Here is a 21,234-nt window from a genome sequence, read left to right as displayed (position 1 = left end):
CGTCACTTTTCATTCCAAGCTGTTTCCTGGCCTAAGCAGTAAATATTTTGTTTATATCTGTGATTTCCCCACTGAAATAAAATGCAGCATTTGTTGCATTTTGGGAGTCGGTGGTGGGGGGGCGGGGGGCGGGCAAGAGCGAGCAGGCAAGTCAGGAGGGAGAACATGCCGGAATCGCTGCGTGAGGGGAATGGGAGGCCCATCAGGGCTGTGTCATCAGTCAGGGTCACACTGTAGGGGGGCTGTCCCTGATGGTGGTGGCGGGGGGGGTCAGGCCGAGGTCAGGCGGGGATGGGTTGATGTTCCTCTCCCTAAAGTCGCCATCTGCTGGATGGAGGGGGGTTGGGGGGGTGGTTTGCGCATGCCGCCAGTGCAAAGCGGAGCTTCTAATTAAACGCGGTCGGCGACTTGCGGTCAGTGCTGGTCCTGAAAGCTCGGCCTTCTGAAGGCAATACGGAGCTGCCCTTGAACCCGCCGCTCGGCTGCCTTAGAAACAGAGCCACAGCAAAAAAGCACCACGCCTCTTTCATTCTTCTCTTTGGCACACAGTGACAGGGCATTCTGCCATTTTAACTCAAGTTTAAACAATTATTGTACCTCAGAAGGGTTGGGAGAAAAACTTTTGTTTCCCTCAAATGTCTGCCTTTAATTGATTTTAATAAATAATTTGAGGAACACCATTTCCATACTGGACTTGAGAGATTTTAAAACGATGGAAGACAGTTATGCTCAGTCACTCCAGTCAATGGCATCCGTACAGTGATCTGTAATGTAGGGCGGCTAATTCGCCATTGCATGGTACGGTAATCGAGTAAGAGGCCCGCCTTTCGGAGAAAACAGTGAAACCCTGTATTAAAACTTAATTATAGCTTTGCCGTCAAAGGGGGAAATGACTCTGATGAGGAGAGTTTTGTGCGCATGGAAAAAAACACGGATGTGTACGCATTATCTGGCAAAGTTGGTAGCCAAGAAAAGAAGATGAGCAGAAATACATGCGGGTTGTGCCGGGCTGCTGTGTAACCACACCGGCCGATAATAATCTCTTCGGCGGATTTCATCCCAGCCTTTCGACTCCAATTCAGCATGTTAATTCTTTTTTGCGTTTCTCTGGCGGGTTGGACCCGGCACTGCTCCAAACCCCTGTTTTAAACCCCGTATTTTAAAGCTACACATGTGAGAGTGGAGGTATGGCACAAACGTGGGGCTCGTTTTCCTATGAAACCGGGCCGATAATGCTGGGATTGTGTGGCGGCCTGAAACCATGGCTAGCACGGCTCGGTCTGGGTGTAAAGCTGCGGGCTGTCGCATGTTCACGTTGGCTTCAGACTATGCACGGTGTACGGAAGGACATGAAGTCCCTTACAATAAGGATTTTTCCCATGAAGTCTTAAAAGTCTTAGCTCCCCATTCACGCCCTGAAACCTCCCTTAGGACGTGTGTGAAACCTCCTCTATTTTACACTTTCACTCTCGGCTTCAGTGGGACGTAGCTGGAGGCTGACAAGTTTCTTAAACCCTTTTACTTAAGTAGATCCCGTTTCCCCCAAAAAAGTCTCCAATCTTTTTGCCAAAAAAGGTAATTACAGAGCCACTTGAAAGAGAAAAGTGCATTTTCTTTTCTTTTCTTTTCTTTTCTTTTCTTTTCTTTTCTTTTCTTTTCTTTTCTTCTTTAAGGAAAAGCACCAGGCTATTGATTTGGATTTAGTTAACATTGTCATTGAAGCTTATGAAATGCTATTCTGTTTTCTGACCCAAACTCACAATGACTCAGTCATAGTTGGGCATCACCACACAAACAAATTTAACTTAAACACACCGTATATAGCTTATTTTGTGGCCCCTTTGCTGTCCCTTTGATAATGATAATGGTGGACTGACATACCTTCAGGTAAGAAACACTGACAATCTATGAGAAGGGGAACTTTTGAGCTGTAATGTTTATTGCCTGAGACCCACCCAACTCCCAGCTTAGCTACACAATGCTGTGCCATTTAGCCTCCAGGGGAATCAGTTTTAAATGTAATGTAATCTAGTAAAAGCGAGCGACGAGTGTCGTGATTAATCGTGCCGACACGATCACTGAGCCCCTGTGTGTTTCCATAACAAGGTCCCTTCCTGGGAAGCACAAATGTTCGTGTTACATGCAGTCGAGCACAACCATTCAAGACCCATGGACTGTCTTCCATGGATTGTAGGAAACGGTTTAATTCCAGCCAAACATTCCCTTTTGGTCGTCCAGCTTTTCATTTATATTTGTTTACCTGTCTACGTGTGTCGGATTAGCATGCTCTCTCTGGAAATAAATGTTCACATGCAGTGGAAGAGGCAAAGGGCCCGACAGGCTGGCTAGTGTCTCTGGTAGCAGGTCCATGTTTTTCCTGGCCGTCTCTCTGCTTTAATGGAAACCATGTGTCTGGCCCTGTGAAGAAAATGAGCGACCTTCCATGTCACCCACCTGTTGCGCTTTCAGCACAGATAATGCTAACTTTAAGCTAACGTCCCCCAGCAGAGGTGGCCGGGGTTGGGTCCAGGGAGGCCCGGCTTAGCGGGAGGGACTCATGAGTGGTAGCGTCGTGGAGGAAGCCTGACTGTAGGTGACGCTGGTGATGGAGAATGAAACAACATACAGATCACAGGAGTCAGAACCTTCCTCTGTTCCTCACAGGGATGCCTGTGTTGCACGTTGCCCTGCCATCTAAAGCTACTTGCTAAGGAGGTTTTCCCGAATTGTCTCAGGTCCTACATAACGTTGTGACGCCGTCCTCAGGCATGAAGGCAGGGTGCTCACTGCATCCCTATTATTCTTACCCCCCTCCTGTTTTTCCCAAGGCTTAAAACGGACCTTATAAAATAAGCAATATATTATGGGCTGTGATGTAAATTGTTATTACTGGATGTGCAGGATAGGAAAATTTCGATTATTTTCCAAAAACCGACTGAGAAAGGCGGATTATGTCATAAAGAGGACATTGTTTCTCAGTGCTGCACAGGGATAATAGTGAGGCCACCTCGTGCGTTTCAGGGCACAACAGCCTGCTCCCTGTGGCACGTGGGCTTTCTCACAAAGGGTCCTGTGCCTCGGGGCCACAAGGCTGCTGAACGGTGGAGAAGAAAGAGAGGGAACCTCCTTTGTGTGGGACAGCAGACTGCAGAGACCTGTGAAGTGGAGCTTGTGGAATGCTTTACTGCTAATTCCAGATGTCGTGTGAGATTATGTTTATGTTAAGAATTATTTAACACCGTTAGGAGGAAGGCTAATTATTTAGTAATAAAAGCAGCTTTGATTTTCACTGATGGCATTCTATTATCTCAAATTACTCATGCTTGTTCTGCTAGATTTCACTTTGGCAGTCGTGATTAACGGTCTCACTCACCTCCCTTCCATCGCACCTGCCGCACGTCTGTGCCACGCCTCCCCAGCAGCGTCACGTGACACTGCTGAGCCGGAACCCGTCTGAAATGCTTCTCAGTCATTTTCAGCCCGTTGATGACATGGAGACCATGTGGCTACTTCCAGCACAGCAGTTTTGAAGGGGACACGGTTCCTCTATGGACTCATGGGCTTCATATACCAGTGGAGCGGAACACTGGAATTCGCCTGTGGGAACTAGAGGCATGTGCTGATAAACTGCTTTTTTTCTCACAGAAGGTGTTTGGAGGTAACACTGTTGCTTCACACCTCCAGGGTTGGGGGTCCTTGATCTCTTTTCGATTTGTCTTCTTCCAGTGCAGCACTGGATCCCTCCTGAAGTCGAAAGACTTGCACAGAAAAATTTGCGTCTCTAAGTTGCACAGTGTTTTTGTGTATTTATGTGTGAGTTTGTGCATGTGTGCCCTGTGATGGACGGGCATCCCATCCAGGGCGTCCCCTGCCCTCTACCCTCTGCTGCGTGGGATCAGCTCCAACCGCCCCCCCCCCCATTCCATTAGGCAAGTGTCATAGCATTACACTCATTTTCTCCACCTTATAGTCCTCAATACAGCCCATACAATCATAGCCCTTTTCCCTCTTCACATATTCTCTCCTTCTCCACCCTGCAACCACACCCTCCCTCAGAAGATTAAGGACTCAGAAATATGACCAAACCAATTATTTACCTTCTCCCGTCGATGATACATTTTGCTTTATAAGTGCTGCGATCAGTTCATAGCTGCAAGACAGAGAAAGGATCCCTCAGAGTGCGACTCTAAATACAGGAGATCACAGTCTTAATTACACCTACAGGGGTATGGATGTGGCCTTGTGATGCGCAGCAGCCTTCACTGGGTATCTGGGCTGCCACTGTGCCCTGTGTGCTGCTAGACACCATCTGAGAGTCTGATTCCCTTTGCTTTTTATCCTTCCTTTTTCACAGTTTAAAAAAATATTCAATACTATGTGTCCTTTATATTGTCTAAAGGCACAATTGCTCCTACTTTGAGGAACATGTGACCTCTATGAGAGTATGGTACCAGGCTCTTTCTGACTGCAGTGTATTTGTTGATAGTTAGAATAAAAAAGAAGAAAATCTATATTTATTTTCTCTGAATATAGTTTTTTGTTCCAGTCTCGGGAACATAGAAGGGAAGGACTGGTTTTGTTTGAAGTAGTTTAAGAAACTCGAAAGTACGACGTGTGTGTTTTCGTAAGGTTTTTTGCCTCTTTTTCCCCAGAATGAGGCATGTAGTCGTATTGTGTGACCCAGGGTGAAAACGTCCCTTTGTATTTTTCCAGAAACTCAATATTAAGACAGGAAGTGTTCAGAAATGACTTTTGACAGCTTGTACCTTTGCCAGGCGTAGCGTCTCTCTTACAGGCGAACAACGACAGACTCTTCACAAAGCGTTGTCATCCCTCTTGGCGTTAACCAACCTGTCACTTCCAACCGTCTCATTTAAACCTTTTTTATTTTAATTTTTTATTGAGGAGGTGAGCTGTGAAATGCTTCAGCTCGTTTGCAGGCGTAATTTGTGGAATAAACCACTGGAATAGGGACCATATGGCCAATGTTTGAACAAGAACAAGGCAAATCATTTGCGGGGCCTGATGCCTTTTTGTAACATGATCATTTATGGATCAATTCATCCTATTCTTGTTTAATTTAGCATATAATTGACTCACAGCTCAGAATTTCTGGAACATATTTACATAGGAGCTGTGACTAAAATAGTGTAGCCATTTGAATACAGATGCAGCTAGATGAGAGAGCACCTTTCAGCGGCTAAAAGTCAGGAGACAATTGCACGTTGATTATGATGCTGCGGACCAAAATTTCCAAACGCTTTATGCACCTGAGGGTATTTGCATTTGAATGCTTGTTGTGTGCATCTATCTTAAGTGTTTAAACGTGGCTTTTAGGCCTGATAGCTAGCTTGATAGAAAGATGGAAGAGTTGCAAAAGGAGCTCTGATTAGAGTACAATTGCTTTAGAGTGCTGTAATTTGAATTGGTAAGCAGAATGGCTGCATTCTTGTTTTATTTCCACATGCCTGTAGTGGCCCTGTCCTCTTTTCGTGGTGTCTGACGTTACTTTATGTCCTGCTCAGGATTTCATGCGAAACTGAAGTGTTTAGTGCTTTAGCATGTTGGGGCCGTGTTTGTGTTTGGGGCTGTTTTGCTGATTTTGGTTCTGAGTTGTTTTTTGTTCTTTATTTTTAGTGGGTCTTTGAGTTTGAGTTCCTACTTCTCTGTGCATGTGTGTGTCCGTGTGTGTGTGCGTGTGCGCACATGTGTGTGTGTGTGTGTGCGTGTGCGCACATGTGTGTGTCTGTGTGTGTGCACATGTGTGTGTGTGCGTGTGCACACATGTGTGTGTCTGTGTGTGCGCACATGTGTGTGTCTGTGTGTGTGCACATGTGTGTGTGTGCGTGTGTGCACATGTGTGTGTCTGTGTGTGTGCACATGTGTGTGTGTGCGTGTGCACACATGTGTGTGTCTGTGTGTGCGCACATGTGTGTGTGTGCGTGTGCACATGTGTGTGTGTGCGTGTGTGCACATGTGTGTGTCTGTGTGTGTGCACGTGTGTGTGTGTGCGTGTGCGCACATGTGTGTGTCTGTGTGTGTGCACATGTGTGTGTGCACGCAGTTCTGTGGCAGCATGCCGCGCTTGCTGATTTTGTGATACAGGCTCTTTGTCCTGCTGCACTCAATCCCTCTTCCCCTGAAAACCCTGTCAGCGTTTGGTAAGGTTACTCAAAGGGAAAAGGTTCTCCAAGGTGTTAAAAACGTCCATTTGCCCCCCTCCCCGGATAAAACATGGTCTTGAGGCTGCGGCTCGGCGCCGTTCACGGGTTCTGAAGCGGGAACGCGGTAAACAGGATTTCAGCGGCCAAAGTGCCCCCTATTGTCTGGTGATAAAATGGAGAAATGCTCTGAGTCCATAAAGGGAAAGAAGTAGGAGACTGGGGATCGGGGGCAGGAGCACGATACCTGGGACACTTGTTTTCATAGCCAGCTGCATAGGAGAAATCCCCACCAGGAGTGAGAAAATGGCCCTTTGTAGTGCTCTTCGTGGGGGAGAAGCCAGATGGCACAGTCCCAGAGCACTCTAATCTCTTCGTGCTCCCTAACTCTCATTACACTAAAGGGTGAATTTTGACAAAACAGGGTACACTGTGACTCCTTCTAGTTACACTGCCGTACTTTGCAGTTCTTCCGGCTCATCGTCCAGCCTTCTGGTGATCTTTCGCTTATTTCCCATGTAAAACATTTTAGCCTTCTGTCCATCTGTCTTGCACGTATTCAGTACAGGGTCAAGGGGGGTTTTCCTTTTTCTCTTGGCGAGCAGCTAGAGAACTTGTCTGATTCACATTCTGAGTCAAGAAGCAGGCAGTTCCACGGATATGTGTTCGGGAGCCGAGTCGCTGCAGACGAGTCTCCGTGGTCTGGAACGGGGGGGGGGGGGGTATATTGTTCAAGAATGTGATATCTTTTCCATCCTCATGGCCCCCAAAAGAGGGAGCATGAAGGACTCTGTGGTCAATGCACACATTAGCAGGCCTGTCTCTCCGCCGGGATCCTTACGATTCCGTTTGTCCGGCCATGAATGACATATTTTACCACAGTGAAACATGCTGGATTTCACTGTGGCCAGTGCACACAAGCGTGCTGAAATACTGAGGGCGTCAAACCCCGTGAAACACACTGATGTGGGTTATTATCTGTGTCAACTCAAGTTGCTTGTTCAACGAGTCCTAGTAAAACACACAGATGCCATAATGGTATTTTATTGTAACTATTTTATCGGATTGTGATGTTAGCTATCTGAAAAACACATCATTTATACAGAAGTCTGATAGATCTGTTTTATTTTGAGAAAAACATCTCAGACATTTATCCAGGTTAAGATTTATTTTTCTTAACTTCAGATATATCTGAAAGAATATATATTACATACTTACTGTGTTTCACATTTTCCTAAGATAATTAAAAATGTTTGTTCATAACTTTAACTTTTTTAGACAGTAAGAAATGATAGGAAATAAAAGTCAATAGCCTACTAAAAATGTTAATAATATCTTTATATGATTAGATAATGAGGAATAAAATTGTTCACTTGTAAGCAGAATTCACTGGTACCCCGACAGCTGTGCTGACTGTGCAGCATCCCATTCTGTTGTCCTTTAAGGGGACAACTGAACCTCTTCTTAGTTGCATATATAGAATTCTAGGGAGTTTACATTGTGAAATCATTTTTCACGTGGGGTGACGGGGAAGTCGTGTGCAGCTCTCTGGAATCTCACCAGCCTGTTCACACGTGCACAGCCCCCCTGTCTCTCCTTTCCCTGAAACCAGGTATCTCCCATTCCATGGATGCTCGCTAATGGCTCTTCATTGCTGTTGTATCAGATCTGTCTAAGCAGCGAATCATTTATCTGACTTGCTGCACTTGATTTGGGGTGACGTGTGGTACAAGTTGATGATGTCAGGTCTGACAGCAGTAGCATGTAATACATGCGTCTGAGTATGACAACCCCACCCCCCCGCCACCCACCCCCAGGACATGCTGGGCCTTTTGCATCCCTCCCCTCTAAAACGCACAGCCCGGCTCCCTCTCCTGCCGTTCCATTCCCAGGTTGGTAAAGACAGGCTGCTGATGAATAGGATTAGCTTCTTAGTTAAGATAACAAAATCCTGCCTTTGACATGTTTGGACTGGAGAGACTCTCTACAAGAAAAAGAGCTTTGCAAATCAGTTTTTGGACTAAAAAGTGATGCAGCGGCAGTAAAAGAAGAAGGAAAGAAGGAGAGGGGGTATGACGGTCCGTGCAGGATGGCCAATGGATTTTCATCATATAGTAGAAGACACAAAATGACCCACTTTTTGTTTTTGATAAGATCGGAAAACGGGAAAAAACGGACCAGTTATCTGATTTTCTTTAGTATGATTATAAATGAAAATTGGGAAATAAAATATCTGTATAGACGTGGGGTCCGTTGACAGTTTTGTTATAACCTGGAAATTCTTACTGCATACCTGTAGTACTGGCTCACAGTCTAATGGGGGGCTGGACAATGTGTCTCTGCATCAGTATGGAGTTTGTATTGTTGAAAAACACAGAAACGGAGGATCATGTGCTGATATTGCATTGGATTTATGCACATTTTGGGACAAGATGTGGCTTTTCAGAGAGGAATGTGCAGGGGTCGCGTGCTGAGCAGAGCTTTAGAAGGATCATCAAAACAAGGAAACTATAAATGGGTTGTTTCCCGATTTTATTTTCTTCACCGTACAGCAAAACTCCATTGGCTACCATATACAGACCTATGACACAGCGTGAGATTTCCTGTCCCTCCATGTGATCAGACATTCTCTAGCGGTCTCTGTTTTTGCCTTAGTTAGCGATGACCAGACTTCGTCAGCGAATGTTCCTCCTGTCCGCTTCTAGGATTAGCTGTAGCTGCGCGGTGGCTGGGGGCTGAGATTACACTGCAGCCCGGCAGCCGATCCGAAGCCAAAGTCATCTGACAAAGACGCAAAGTTCTGCATTTGCGCTGAAGTAATCGAATCAAGCTGTGAATCCCCCCCCCCAGCACACTGCAGATGCACATATGCTTAGAATTTGAAGGTTCATTTGATTTCAGAGCTCATTTCACATGCCCCTCCTTGGGCACTCTGCTGTTTGAATAAGACGGGAACATAATTTGCTGTACTAGTTTTGTTTCGATATGTAACACATGGCCACATCACCCTAAGTATGACAGTCTGCAGTTTATGAGGTCAGTGGTGTGTGTATTGACATCTATCTTTAATAGAGTCATGGTCTGCTGTTTACCTCTGGGGGGGGGGGGGGCACAGACTGTCAGACTCAGACACACACTCCAGCACTTGTAGTGCACACTTGTGCTTTAAGTGTGTGGTTAATATGGCCAGTACAGTTAAGCCCAGTGCTTAAAGTAGGAATCCGGCTTTATCATATATAATCAGTGCTTAATTAGTCCCAGACTTGGAACAGTCTGCGCTCTGCCACACTACACCCAATATAACTATGATTAGAATGGAGTTAAACTTTGGAATAAATACAAATTGAACTAAAACAATATATGTTTGTTGTATGGTGTCTTTTTACATACATCTACTGAAATTGGTGTGTTTCGCTTATCTGACATTTGATTTGAAATGGATAAACCACCCCAAGTTCACTTTCTAGCCCATTAACCTCATCAAATAGGATAGGTCTGTCTTTCAGTTTTAAATAGCTAACTGGTGTTCATAGAAAATATTGCATTATTACGTGTTTAAATAATTAATAGCACATTACTGTTGTATGTGTGACATCACTCAAAGTCAGTATGCTCCGCCTCCTCATTAAATGGTGGTCGCAGTTGGTCTCTGTGCTCTTTATGAGCTCGTTATTACTGGGTAAACCTACATATGGCCAGTACTCTTTAGCTCAACATGCATCAGGTCATACCACCAAACTGATGGAATAGCTGTGTTTCTGAAGTACATGCTTCTGTGTGTGTGTGTGTGTGCGTGTGTGTTTGTGTGCGTGTGTGTGTGTGTGTTTGTGAACGCGAACGCTTCCCCAGAGGCACAGCTTGTCATTTCTCACCACACCCATCCTCTGTGCCGGCTGAATATAGTCCGTCAGTAAAAACACATCTCTGGTGTTAATGGTGAGCACAGTTGTTGTGGTGGAGAAGCTGTGGGGAATCTAATAAAATGAGCCTGAAATTGAGCGGATTTCTCTTTAATGAGAGGATGATTGCCTAATTAGGGACAGAGGAGGCGTATCTAAGGGTAGTCCTGCTACTGTGCCTCTCTCAGCTAGCCTGCTTGCTCTCCTATAGAAATTAGCTACTGCTCAGAAGAAAAGTCATTGTAATATACTACCTTTTTGTATTTTATGATGGCTGTAATGTATAATTTGTTTTATCATTAAAAATGTAATGTGGCATCTTTTGTTATTTGTTGGCTGTGTAATAGTATTTAGTCACACAAATACTAATCTCAAAAGAAAAATATATAATTTATATATATATATATATATATAATTTTACATTGTCATTATTCTCAATTAGCATCAAGTCAGTGGTTCAGAAAGGTTGTTAATTTCTGTCCCCTGCAATTAAAACAGCCCTCAATAATTAATCCACAGTAATGATTAGTTACATTTTCTAGAATGCGATTAAGGGAAGACCATTTACAGGTTTGGCTCTAATGATGAGTGTGTAGACACCAAGCTGTGTGTGTGTGTGTGTGTGTGTGTGAGTGGGTATACCTTACCTTATGGGGACACGCTGTCTCCACAACTTGATGAATACCCATTTTTTTTCCTGGTTCCCATGAGGGAAAACTCAATTTAATAAAAATCAGTGACTGCTATGAAAAACTAAAAATACACAAACTCTTGAATTTTGCTTGGTTACTTATGGTTATGGTTAGGGCAGGGTGGGGGTTAAGGTTGTCATAGTTAGCGTTAGCATTTTCCCCATAAAAGTGAATGAGCAGGCCCCATAAGGATAGGTATACCCTACATGTGAGATGAGGGAGATGTGTGTGTGTGTGTGTGCGCGTGCGTGTGTGTGTTGGCTATGCACCTGCCATGGTGCCTGTGAGTGCAGCCTGTTTGTGGCCACTGGCAGCCACTGATCTACTGATGAAAACAGAACCAAAACCTTCACAGCCCCATCGGCTGAGTTCTTCGCTTGCCCCCCCCTGCACTGCGCATTACCTATTGCCCATTACCAGTGCTGCAGTGTATGCCACCTTACCCTCGCCCAGTCTACCACAGGGTCAGAGCAGGAAGCTGCTTATCTTCTGCCTTTGGTTCTCCACATCATGGCAGGGAAGACCAAGGTGAAGCGAATGGCTGGCGCATCAATTAACTATGACCTTAAAAACCTCTGTCCCTTTTTATTGCTGGTGCTGAAGCAAGTCAATTGCTTTAATCAGCACTTAATGACATCTCAGCTCATTGGCTAAAACACTGTAAATAAACAAACAAATAAGAACAGTGATAACAGAAAATCATTGAGCAGAAAAGATGTTGGTATATGATCTTGGGTTGTGACCTTCCTGCTGTGAACTCTCTCTTTTTGTTAATCTATATGCAACATATTTACATAAGTTTCAGCTTAATTAGTTATAAAGCAATGGCACCAGATTTGAGAATGATTAGGCTGTAAGTATTTGCATGGCTGAGGACACTAGCAGACTGTTTCAGGAAAATGCACTAACTTGATGAATCAGAAGAATTCATGAGTCTCACAGAATAGAACAAATAAAAACAACTTTTCTTTTAAACAAAACTCATCCACAGGAAGCTACAGCCAAACAATAAATAAATGGGATCTGGGAAAAGTTGATTTTAAACATCGTTTGGGCTGTATTTCACAGAATAAAACGGTCATGACTCAGAGTCTGCATGGCTTTGTCATTCTTCATCTGTTTCTTTTCAGATAATGTTTCTACCAACATCAGTGTAACACATACGTTAATGTTAGGGACCTAAACAAATGTATATCTTAAATGAGCATAAACACAATTGAAGAAATAACTGAATGAATATTTAATGCTGCACTTTTTCCGCAAATGACCTTGACACAAATTAATGGAGACATTCTTGGTGTCACACAGTTTCACCCATTTTATCAAGCTAACTGCACTTTCCTGAGATGCTCACATCACAGTGTTTCTTTGTGTCTCCCTTTTCGTTACAGATCACTTTCATGAATTCAAAACCTGCTCACCAGTGACCACAGGGTGTCGAGGCTGAAATCTTTCTGCTCCTGTAAGTACTGTCTTCCCCTTCATACTCAGATTATGTCTGTTAAGCTTCACAAGCTAAAGGTGTCCTCTCCGAACCGCCGTATCAGATACGTCTGTTTCATTTGGGCAGTTGTTGTTATGCTTAATTCAATTCAATTCAATTCAATTGTCCCCGAGGGCCAGTTGAACAAGGACAGGACACAATGACGTTATGTGCAAAATAGTGTTTTAAAGATGCTATGCAAAATTACAGTCAATCAGGTAGATAAGAGCTGATAGATATGTAAAGGGAGGGATTGTTAGTGGGCATGGGGGGGGGGGGGGGGGGGCAAGTGCAGAAGGACTGACGGGTTCCAGTGCAGGGAGGCGGGGGGGGGGGAAGAGAAGTCTGTGAATTGAGGAGTTGAACGGCCCTGGGAACAAAGGTCGCTCTCCTCCTCTGTGTCCTGCAGCCGGGACAGCGGAGCCGTCATCCTGAGGGGAGCCACTCAAACTCTGGGAACAGAGCATGGGAGGGTCCTGCACAATCCTACACGCTGTTCTCAGAGCTTGCTGCTCACTCAGGGATGAAAGTGCTCTGACCGGGAGACCGATGATCTCAGAGCAGATTTTCACTGCGTTGTGCAGGCGGGTCCTCTGCTGTAGGCTGGTGGGATGTTACAGAGGACACTCTCAATGAGGAGTAGTAGAAGGTTCTGAGTATGACCTTGTTGACCCCAAAGCTGTTGAGGTCAATAAGGTCATACACAGAACCTTCTACTACTCCTACAACTACTCCTAAGCTACGAGGCTCAGTTTCGTAGGGAGATGGGGGAGGGGAAACGTGAGCAACATGATACATCAATAAATGAAATGAGAAATGAGACTGAACATGAAATCGATTCTTACACTAAAACTTCTGAGTTTAGTTATGGACTCTAATGCGTCCTGCAAGAGCAGATATCTTACAAGCAATTGTGCAGGTAATTATAAGTAGATTACTTTGCTAATGATGCATCTGATATGATTTAAATGCTCTTTGAAAACTTGAAGTCAGATGTGTTTAGATGAAATGCAGTTTCTTGGAGAATTATATTTTCTGTCCAAGACAAGGGGATTTCTGTACTTTTGAATTTTGAAGTGTAATCAGTGGCTATTAAATTTAACTGTCACTCGCCAAAGTAGTGACCTTGATTCTCACTTTCGCCAAATTGTAATGTTTCAAAAGAACCAGACAGAGAATCAAAGTTCCATCCATTGTTTTGATTCATGAAAGGAGTCCCCCCAGTGTACTGTCATTGGAGAGCATAGAGCACTTTTGATTGGCTCTCAATTGTTAATACACTGTTGTGTCCCAAACTGTTTCAGGTGATGTACCGCATTAGCGGCGGCGTTCAGAGTCCCAAAGAAAGAGCCCTTTGAGTGCAACACAGGCAGCGCTTGAGACGGCCTCCAGTATAGGGCCACAATATGTCCTTAATAGTGTCCTCTGCAGTTAATGAAGATCCTATCTGGACAAATGTTGGCTTTTTAGGGACCGGGTGCAAATATTATTATTTTTAGAGAAGGTTACATATTGTTTGTCATGAAAAACAGGATAGTGGAGACCTGGGAAGAAAAAATATTTCTTGCCGGATGAATTATATGACACACTTTCACATCGATAATTATGACAAAGTATTAAGATAATTATGACAATTAGTTGTCCTTGCATTTAAGTTCTACCTCCCTGCTTACTGTCTGATGTATTCCATAGCCTCAGAGCCACAAGGGAAAGCAAATCATCTGGTTTTACTCGACTGACAAATTGGTTAGAATAACAAAGCTGGTTGTTGACATTGTGAGGATGAAAACAGGAGTGATACTGTTTGGCTGTTCAGGCCTGATCGGTAATAAATCATTGTGCTCTAACACAATGTCAAAACTTTTACTGAAAAGGTTAAAGTTAAAATAGATTTTAGAGTTTTTTTCTTCTGTGCCATCAGAAATCTGTAGGCAACAGGTGTATTTTTACTTTTTTGTTGTCAGGAAACAACACATTTTCACTGCAGTTTTATTGTAGGAAAACAAAAAGAAAAACTCATCAATTACATTTCGTCCCCAATTTCCAGAAACTTGCACGAACTGACCGATGAGCATCCATACTCTAGTCATTTCAAACAGAGGCCTTTCATTGCTGTTAACTTGGTCAAAAGGGATCATTCACCAGCTGCAGGTTAAACTATTTTTGGAACAAGGCAGTCATTATTTGACTTTAAAAAGTGAAATTACTGCATGGGCCACTAATGTCAACAGCACCATGCATCCTCATGGTAGGTGAAAGCCTTGGTGTTCTCTGTGACGGTTTCCAGTGCTGCCCGTGTTAAGTGGGTACACATTAAAAGGACACTGAAAAGTTCCTTACACAAAAACGTGAACTTGTAATTTAATTTATTTAGAAATTATGTTTTCCACTAGAAGTAGACTTAGATATTTTTCACATAAGTACAACTAATATTCGAGTTACACATTGACTGTCTACTATTATATGTGTAATGAATTTTACCCATAAGAAAAATGACTAAAGCAAAAAGGAGCCTTTGAAGGTGCCAGCTTGCCCATGCCTTTCTGTGATGATCTTGGAGAGTCATCGTGTCTGCCGCTCAAATCTCTTTACCTTTCCAGGCTCTCACATTGCTGTTCTCTTTGTAGTGTTTGCAGCTGTAAGCAAGTGCTGGCAGATGATTCTCCACAATTAAGATCTCTCTCATTACAATAACAATAGGAGCAGTAATTATTCAAAGCAGCTGTTGCCGATTGATATCAGGTATGGTGGGGTGGGTGTGAGTTTTGTCATAATTTATGGCGGAGGCAGAATTCTGCCGTATACTGGGACTGTGCCAGTGACTGTACCACGGTGGGGTGTCCACACACTGGATACTATAGGAGGGCTGTCAGAGCTGGTTAAAAAAGAGCACTCAGGCTCTCCTAAGGGCCCCATGGCTGCGATTCAAAATGCATCCTTGTCTCATTCGTTTTACAACATGTGTTTATCAAGCTTTGAAGAGCCCTCAATTCCCCGGGTACGTATATCAGTGAAACTTGCTCATTAATCTCAATTCTTTTGCAACTGTAATCTGCGCGCTAAATTAATTAGAGAACGAGGGAGCAAATAATTTCTGCGGTGTTTGGCTTGTTATCAGGTGCATTTAATCATTCCTGTGTGAATCGCATTCGGGAAGCACCTGAAGACGCGGGCGACTAATAAAGCATTTTGCGAGTTATTGTGCAGATATCAACAAACGGGCTCCCTAGTGTCTTTTTTTGTTAAGTACAATTTGTTCTGACTTGCATCTGAATTAAATATCATTGCAATTGATATTTTCCCCCAATTATTAATTGAGTGCAGGCGGCTTTATTTATTGATACTACATTATGAAATCCTTCCATCGTGATTAGACAAAATGATTTGAAAATGAGATTCTTTAAAAGATTACTTTTTCCAAATTTCTGCCCCCTTTTTTAAAGTCTTAGATTTAATTTGGGACCATCGTTAAATCTGTCTAGTATTTAATTGTACAAAACATTAAATACCATATTTATATTTCTGTCACAATGGATGTGGAGCTTCTGAGTCTGTTGCCTGACTGAATGAGATGTAAAAATATCAAGTCTCTGAGGATTTATTCATCTGAATAAATAACGATTAGAATACGGGTATTTGCATCTGTCAGTCAATTAGGTAATGTTATGCAGTGTAAATTGAGATTTCATTGCTGTATCATTAATTTGTGACAAACTAAAGGAGAATGACCAGAAGCCAGACAACAGTGCCTATTATGTTTTGGCACACTTGGCTGTTTTCCGAAATCTCACAGAATCGGTCCGCTATTACTGGGCCAGCTGGTACTGTAGTGGTCCAAATACTGGACTTGCGATGAAAAGCAGGTCCTTGTAGGAGGGTTATTACGGCTTCATTCTCACTTTAGTTTGAGTGGAGCACAATGTTTTATCCAGATATTTAGCGGGACTGGGTGTCTAACAACTTTTCCTACAGAAAGAAGCTGTATTTACAGAATATCATTTTGCAGACACTTTGGTCCAAAGGACTTAACAGTGATGAGTAGAGAGCAGAGCCAGTGTCCCAAAGATGATATTACACCAGCAGGCATGGGGTTTGAACCGGCAACCTTCTGATTACAAGCACAGAGAGAGATCACCTTATATAATACAGCTCTCATCATATTAACATGTCAAACATATAGCTGTTGGTTCACTAGAAGCTTTGGGAGAAAGTGAAGGCCAGGAGAAAAATGGTCTGAAAGGTCAGTGCTCTGAATTCCTACAGTATGACTGGTAAAACTACAAACTAATAATAACTAGTAGTACTGGTTTCTGGATGCATTTTAAGGCCTAAAAATGTTTTTTTTCCCTCAGTACTCATGAGGTGACCTGCTCCGCCTGTGACAGGTATCATTGGGTGAAGTATCATACAGTTGCATGTCATTAAAATGTCAGAAACGCCCATGTTGTATTGATCTGTTTGCTATTTCCAAAATGGCAGCTTTGTGTGTGTCTGTAATGGTTTGGTCACCAGCTGATGAACCTGCTGTGTCCAGTGCCCACAGGCTCTGCACTGCTTTGGTGAATTCATGGCTTTTCTGGTGGTCAGATTTCAGGGAAACTGTTTGGCTTCTGTTGTTTCAAGGCGGGGTGGCGGCAGGGGCTGCGGAGGACAGGGCCGGGTGGTACCTCATTAATCCCCTCAGTGCCCCCCTCCTCCAGGCATGTAACATGGAACTAAAAGTCCTGTAAAACTAATGAGGGCTCCACAGCTGAGAAAGCTGTCCTGCTGATGATGCTCCAGCTGGGGGGGTAAATCCCAGGTACGCTGGGAGTCACCAGTTAATTGATTTAACAATTAAAAGAAGTTTGTGGAATCCGGGGGGGCTTGGACCCCAATGGCAGCCATTTCTTTCCTTCTAGCCAGCCTCAGATTGTAATAAGCTAACAAGCATAATCAAATGCCAGTAGCAGGGGGGATGTCAGCCCCCTCCAGCCTCTTGAGGTCAGACTCCTTTGCTGAGACTGACAGAGGGGAGGGTATCTGCTCTGGATGAAGCAGTGCATATGAAGGCTCCACTGGATTATAGGTTGGCGTTGTTGTTCTGCTCTGGATGAAACAGATACTTGGATGGTGTTTCCAAGTACATAAAACAGACAAAGCACCGTCAGCTGTATTTGGTTAAGTAATCAGACAAATGGTCCGCCCTTCTAAATTAAGCAGGAAATAACCTCTTATTGTAGCCAGGCTCGTCAATAACAATCTGCGATAAACGTAATGATTTTGTCATTCTGTTTTTTTCTGTTCACCATAATTCCGTTTTTTGAGGCATCATTGATTGAATGGTTGCAATTAATGTAGTTTTACTTAGTGGGTGGAAATGAGTGTAAAACTTCAAGTCAGGTCGTTGGCTCGGATGAACAAAATGATTAACCCTCATTATGCCACAAACTATCATTAACAGTTATAACTCTTCTCGGCTTAATTTATCGGCCCGTTCTCGCTGGTGATGGCCCTCCGGTATGCTTAAGATCATCCTGTCCCTCTCGCGTTATTAATAACAATTGGTAGGAATATGTCTGGAAAGCAATTTGTTCTCAGTAATTGTGAGGAGTGAATGGGTCTGAAAGGGATGTATGGAATGAAATGCCATTATACTGTAATGGGTGGGGGGAAAAGTGGCGAGACTCTTTCCTTAATTAATAACATCCTCCAGCGTGTCCCGAGGGGGGGCGTCCCCCTCGATCCAGAAACACAGCAACGGCGTCATCAGCGCCACCTACCCATGTCACAAGTCAGTTGTAAGAAGAGTGCAACAAGCACAGCAATTATGTAACAGAGCAGTGTTTTTGTTTGGGTGGGGGGCATTAAGTAGTGTTGAGTGTATTTGTGAAATCAATACATTGAGCAAGTGGAGACTCAGGCTGCGTCCCACGGAGAGCTAACGAGAGGAACATCTCACTGCCAATGTTGCCGTGGAGAATTCTCCGGGCTTCTAAATTGGAGCTGGAAACTTCGTCGGCTGCATTTTTTTTATTTTTAAAGCGATCTGTTGATCTTGGTGCCGGTTAAAGGTAAGATGAGAAGAGCAGAGCTTTGGTCGTCCCCCCCGGAAGAGCATCTGCGGCTGCTCTCCCGACTGCATGTTCGACAGAAAGAAAATATTAAACGGTGGCCTTGGAAGCAAGTTCTACCAGCCAAACGCACCCGCACTTCTATTCCCCTTCCAAAGGCGTATTTTGTAGGTAGTTTTGGTCTTTCAAAGGCACATTGTGGTCTGTCTGCATTAAACAGAGGCTCTGCACATTGCTGGAATGCGTTCGCGGTGGTGCTGCCTGAGCGCTTTCGCAGCAGCAGACCATTAAGCAAGATAACGCCAATTGGATTTGCCAGAACAAAACTAAAAAAGTCTATTCCGCAGTGAGTCATTTCTAAAGTTGTTTTTCCTTAGTTTTGAATTTACCTTTCCGCTTTGTATATTTTTGGGAAAAAATGGCCAGACAGCCTTTTAGAAGAAGAATAATTATGCTTTTGTCCAGGCTTCTTTCAAAACATTAAGAAATTAAATTGTAATATTATTTTTGTGGTGTGGCTTTAGTAATATGTCAGCATTTTTGGTTGTATTATGAGTGTTCTGGAAAAATACAACACTTTGCTGTTAAAACATTTTGTGCTGGATGAAACACACGATTAATCTTCAGTGTTTGGCTACAGAATAATAAAAAAAAAATCGTTATTATTGAGCCATTTTGAATCATTTTATACTTTGTGTTTTGTTGCCAGAGGTTAATGCTCACATTAGTCACACGCAACCAAATGGTGCCCGTCTCACAACTGTTTAAAATAATGTCGGAGGTGCCTCAATTGTATGTCGCTTTGCTAAATGAATAAATATTAATGTAAAAATAAGCCTTTGGGTTTTCAGCTGGTTAGGTTTCGGCCTGATTGAGGCACTTCCTGGATTACCAAGTGGCCGTCTACCTGCTTCACAAACCCGTGTTCCTCGTGGTTGGTCCATTAGCCCATTGCCAAGGCTCACCTGAAGAGGGGGCAGCTCCTCCCCACTAATAGGGAAGAGCCCTTAATCTTCATTCCATTAGCAAGTCCTGTCATTCAGACACACGGTGTCGGCCTGATTTAAATAAAATGAAATGAAGACAGTTGTTTCTGGTCCCCTGGCTTCACTCGTCGCCGTAAACATATGCTCCGTGCCGCACCTCCGCCCATCTTATTTATGGGTTTAATTTGTTGTGTGGGCTGCACTGGAAATTAAATTTAATGCAGTCCTCCCAGGGACCCTGTCATATAATAACATGGTAATTCCTGTGTACCCTTTTGAAAAATGAGGAAATTAATTCCTTCTGACGTGTTCTAATTATTCCAGTGTGAACGGCAAATCGCCCCCCCCGCCAGCCCCGCCAGGCGTGCCATTTGGGGGGGTGGGGTGGGGGAGAGGTGCTAATGCTGACCAGCACCGCGTTTAATTTGAAACACGAGCAGACACCTTTTAACACACCGTCCTCACGTCAGTGCACTTCGCACAAATTAATTCTGCGCCTGACTGCCGGCTCGGCATGGGTCGGCGTGGGTGGGTCGGCGTTGGGGGGGGGGGGGGGGGGTTCAAGTGATTGCTAGGTAGAGAGAGAGGCGTTAACCTTTTGGGGGCACGGTTATGTTCTGCTGGGCCCCTCTGTGTAGCCGGTGACTCCCCATGGATGTGAATGTGAACAGGATCCCTCCTCCTGTCTGACAGTCAGTTATTTCATCTTCTCTGATCACTCCATTCCTGCATCTCGATTATTTTTGTTTACCTCAGAATTAGGTGTCGTATTTTTAACATTCTGGACCATAATTAGGACACAGTATATAGCAGGCTGAGGCATGCCGACGGCTTGACGTTTGTTCCCCCCCCCCCATAAGTCCCACTTTGTCCTTTGGAGGTCTGGCTGGGAGATGCTTTCTTGGTGAATATACCGCCATCTCCTCCCACTACAGTTTCATACTGTATTGCTTTATTGCCCTTAGAAGGCAAGAGAGGATGCTGTTTCCCAATGGAAGACTGTGTCTCAGGATCAGACTGAGGTTCGGGTCCCTCTCTACAAGCAGGAGCTCAGCTCCAATGGGCACCGCATTCCTACCAAAAGGGACACTAGCATTCCGAGGTGAATCGTGTAAATGTTCAGTAAAGAGAAGAGGCAAAATGACTAAGTATTATACTGGTTTATGTTTGCTGCTGTGTAGTGCTTGTGAGCTTACTGTCAGATAGCAGGCAGCAGTTTCAATCAGGTGTAATGTGCTGATGTTAAACTTTTTAAAGACATAAAACCTGGCTTTTTAAAATGTTTTCAGTAACACATTCTATGAATATTACATCTACAAAAATCTATGAATGCATTCACAGTATAACACATTATAATGCATTAATGAAGCATTATGAAAATACCTATAAATATTTATAAAAAAGCATACTACATGTATGCATTATGGATGCTCTATGAAGCTCTCATCTATAAAACACTACATAATATAATTCATGATACAGTACAAACCATCCTTAATTCTTATACTGACCATTATAATGCATTATGAAGGTATCTATAGTGCATTATAGATGAGAGCTTCATTGAAGCTTAGGAAGCATTTTAATCATGACATAAGGATGTTTCATGTTTTCTCCCACATACTTGTCAGCTGTCATTCATTATTCGGTTTGCAAACAGTTGTAATGACAAAGTTTGTATTCAAGAAGCTGTTTGCAAAATAATGAATTTATTAAATGAATACCTTTGGTTATAGTGCAAATATGCTTAATCTGTCTCATGCCTAACTGTCTGCATTACATGCTTTTTAATGAAATTAATTCAATCTCTGTGGAGTTGCACAGAAAATGATTTCATCTGTATTATATAATAGAATATATAATTGTATGATAGTTATTTGTCAAATGACAGGGTTCATGCTAGAACATACTATATTAATAACCAATATTTGAAATTAAGTTAATAGAGAGGGGCTGTCAT

At 43.4% G+C, this 21,234-nt stretch overlaps 1 protein-coding gene across 5 annotated transcripts in view; it reads left to right on the top strand.

Annotated features, from left to right (window-relative positions):
* The window catches only part of LOC125751683 (transcription factor SOX-6-like), a 146,129-nt gene that overhangs the window by 9,728 nt on the left and 115,167 nt on the right, over positions 1–21,234 (top strand). For all 5 annotated transcript variants that reach the window (XM_049030837.1, XM_049030833.1, XM_049030838.1 and 2 more), the window contains one exon: positions 12,144–12,214. The gene's annotated coding sequence lies outside the window, so the exon portion shown is untranslated. The remainder of the gene's footprint in view (positions 1–12,143; positions 12,215–21,234) is intronic.

This window comes from Brienomyrus brachyistius, chromosome 11, assembly GCF_023856365.1.
Source record: "Brienomyrus brachyistius isolate T26 chromosome 11, BBRACH_0.4, whole genome shotgun sequence".
Taxonomy (NCBI): Eukaryota; Metazoa; Chordata; class Actinopteri; order Osteoglossiformes; family Mormyridae; genus Brienomyrus; species Brienomyrus brachyistius.
Note: the sequence above shows the minus strand (reverse complement) of the source record. Positions and strands in the feature narration are given on the sequence as shown.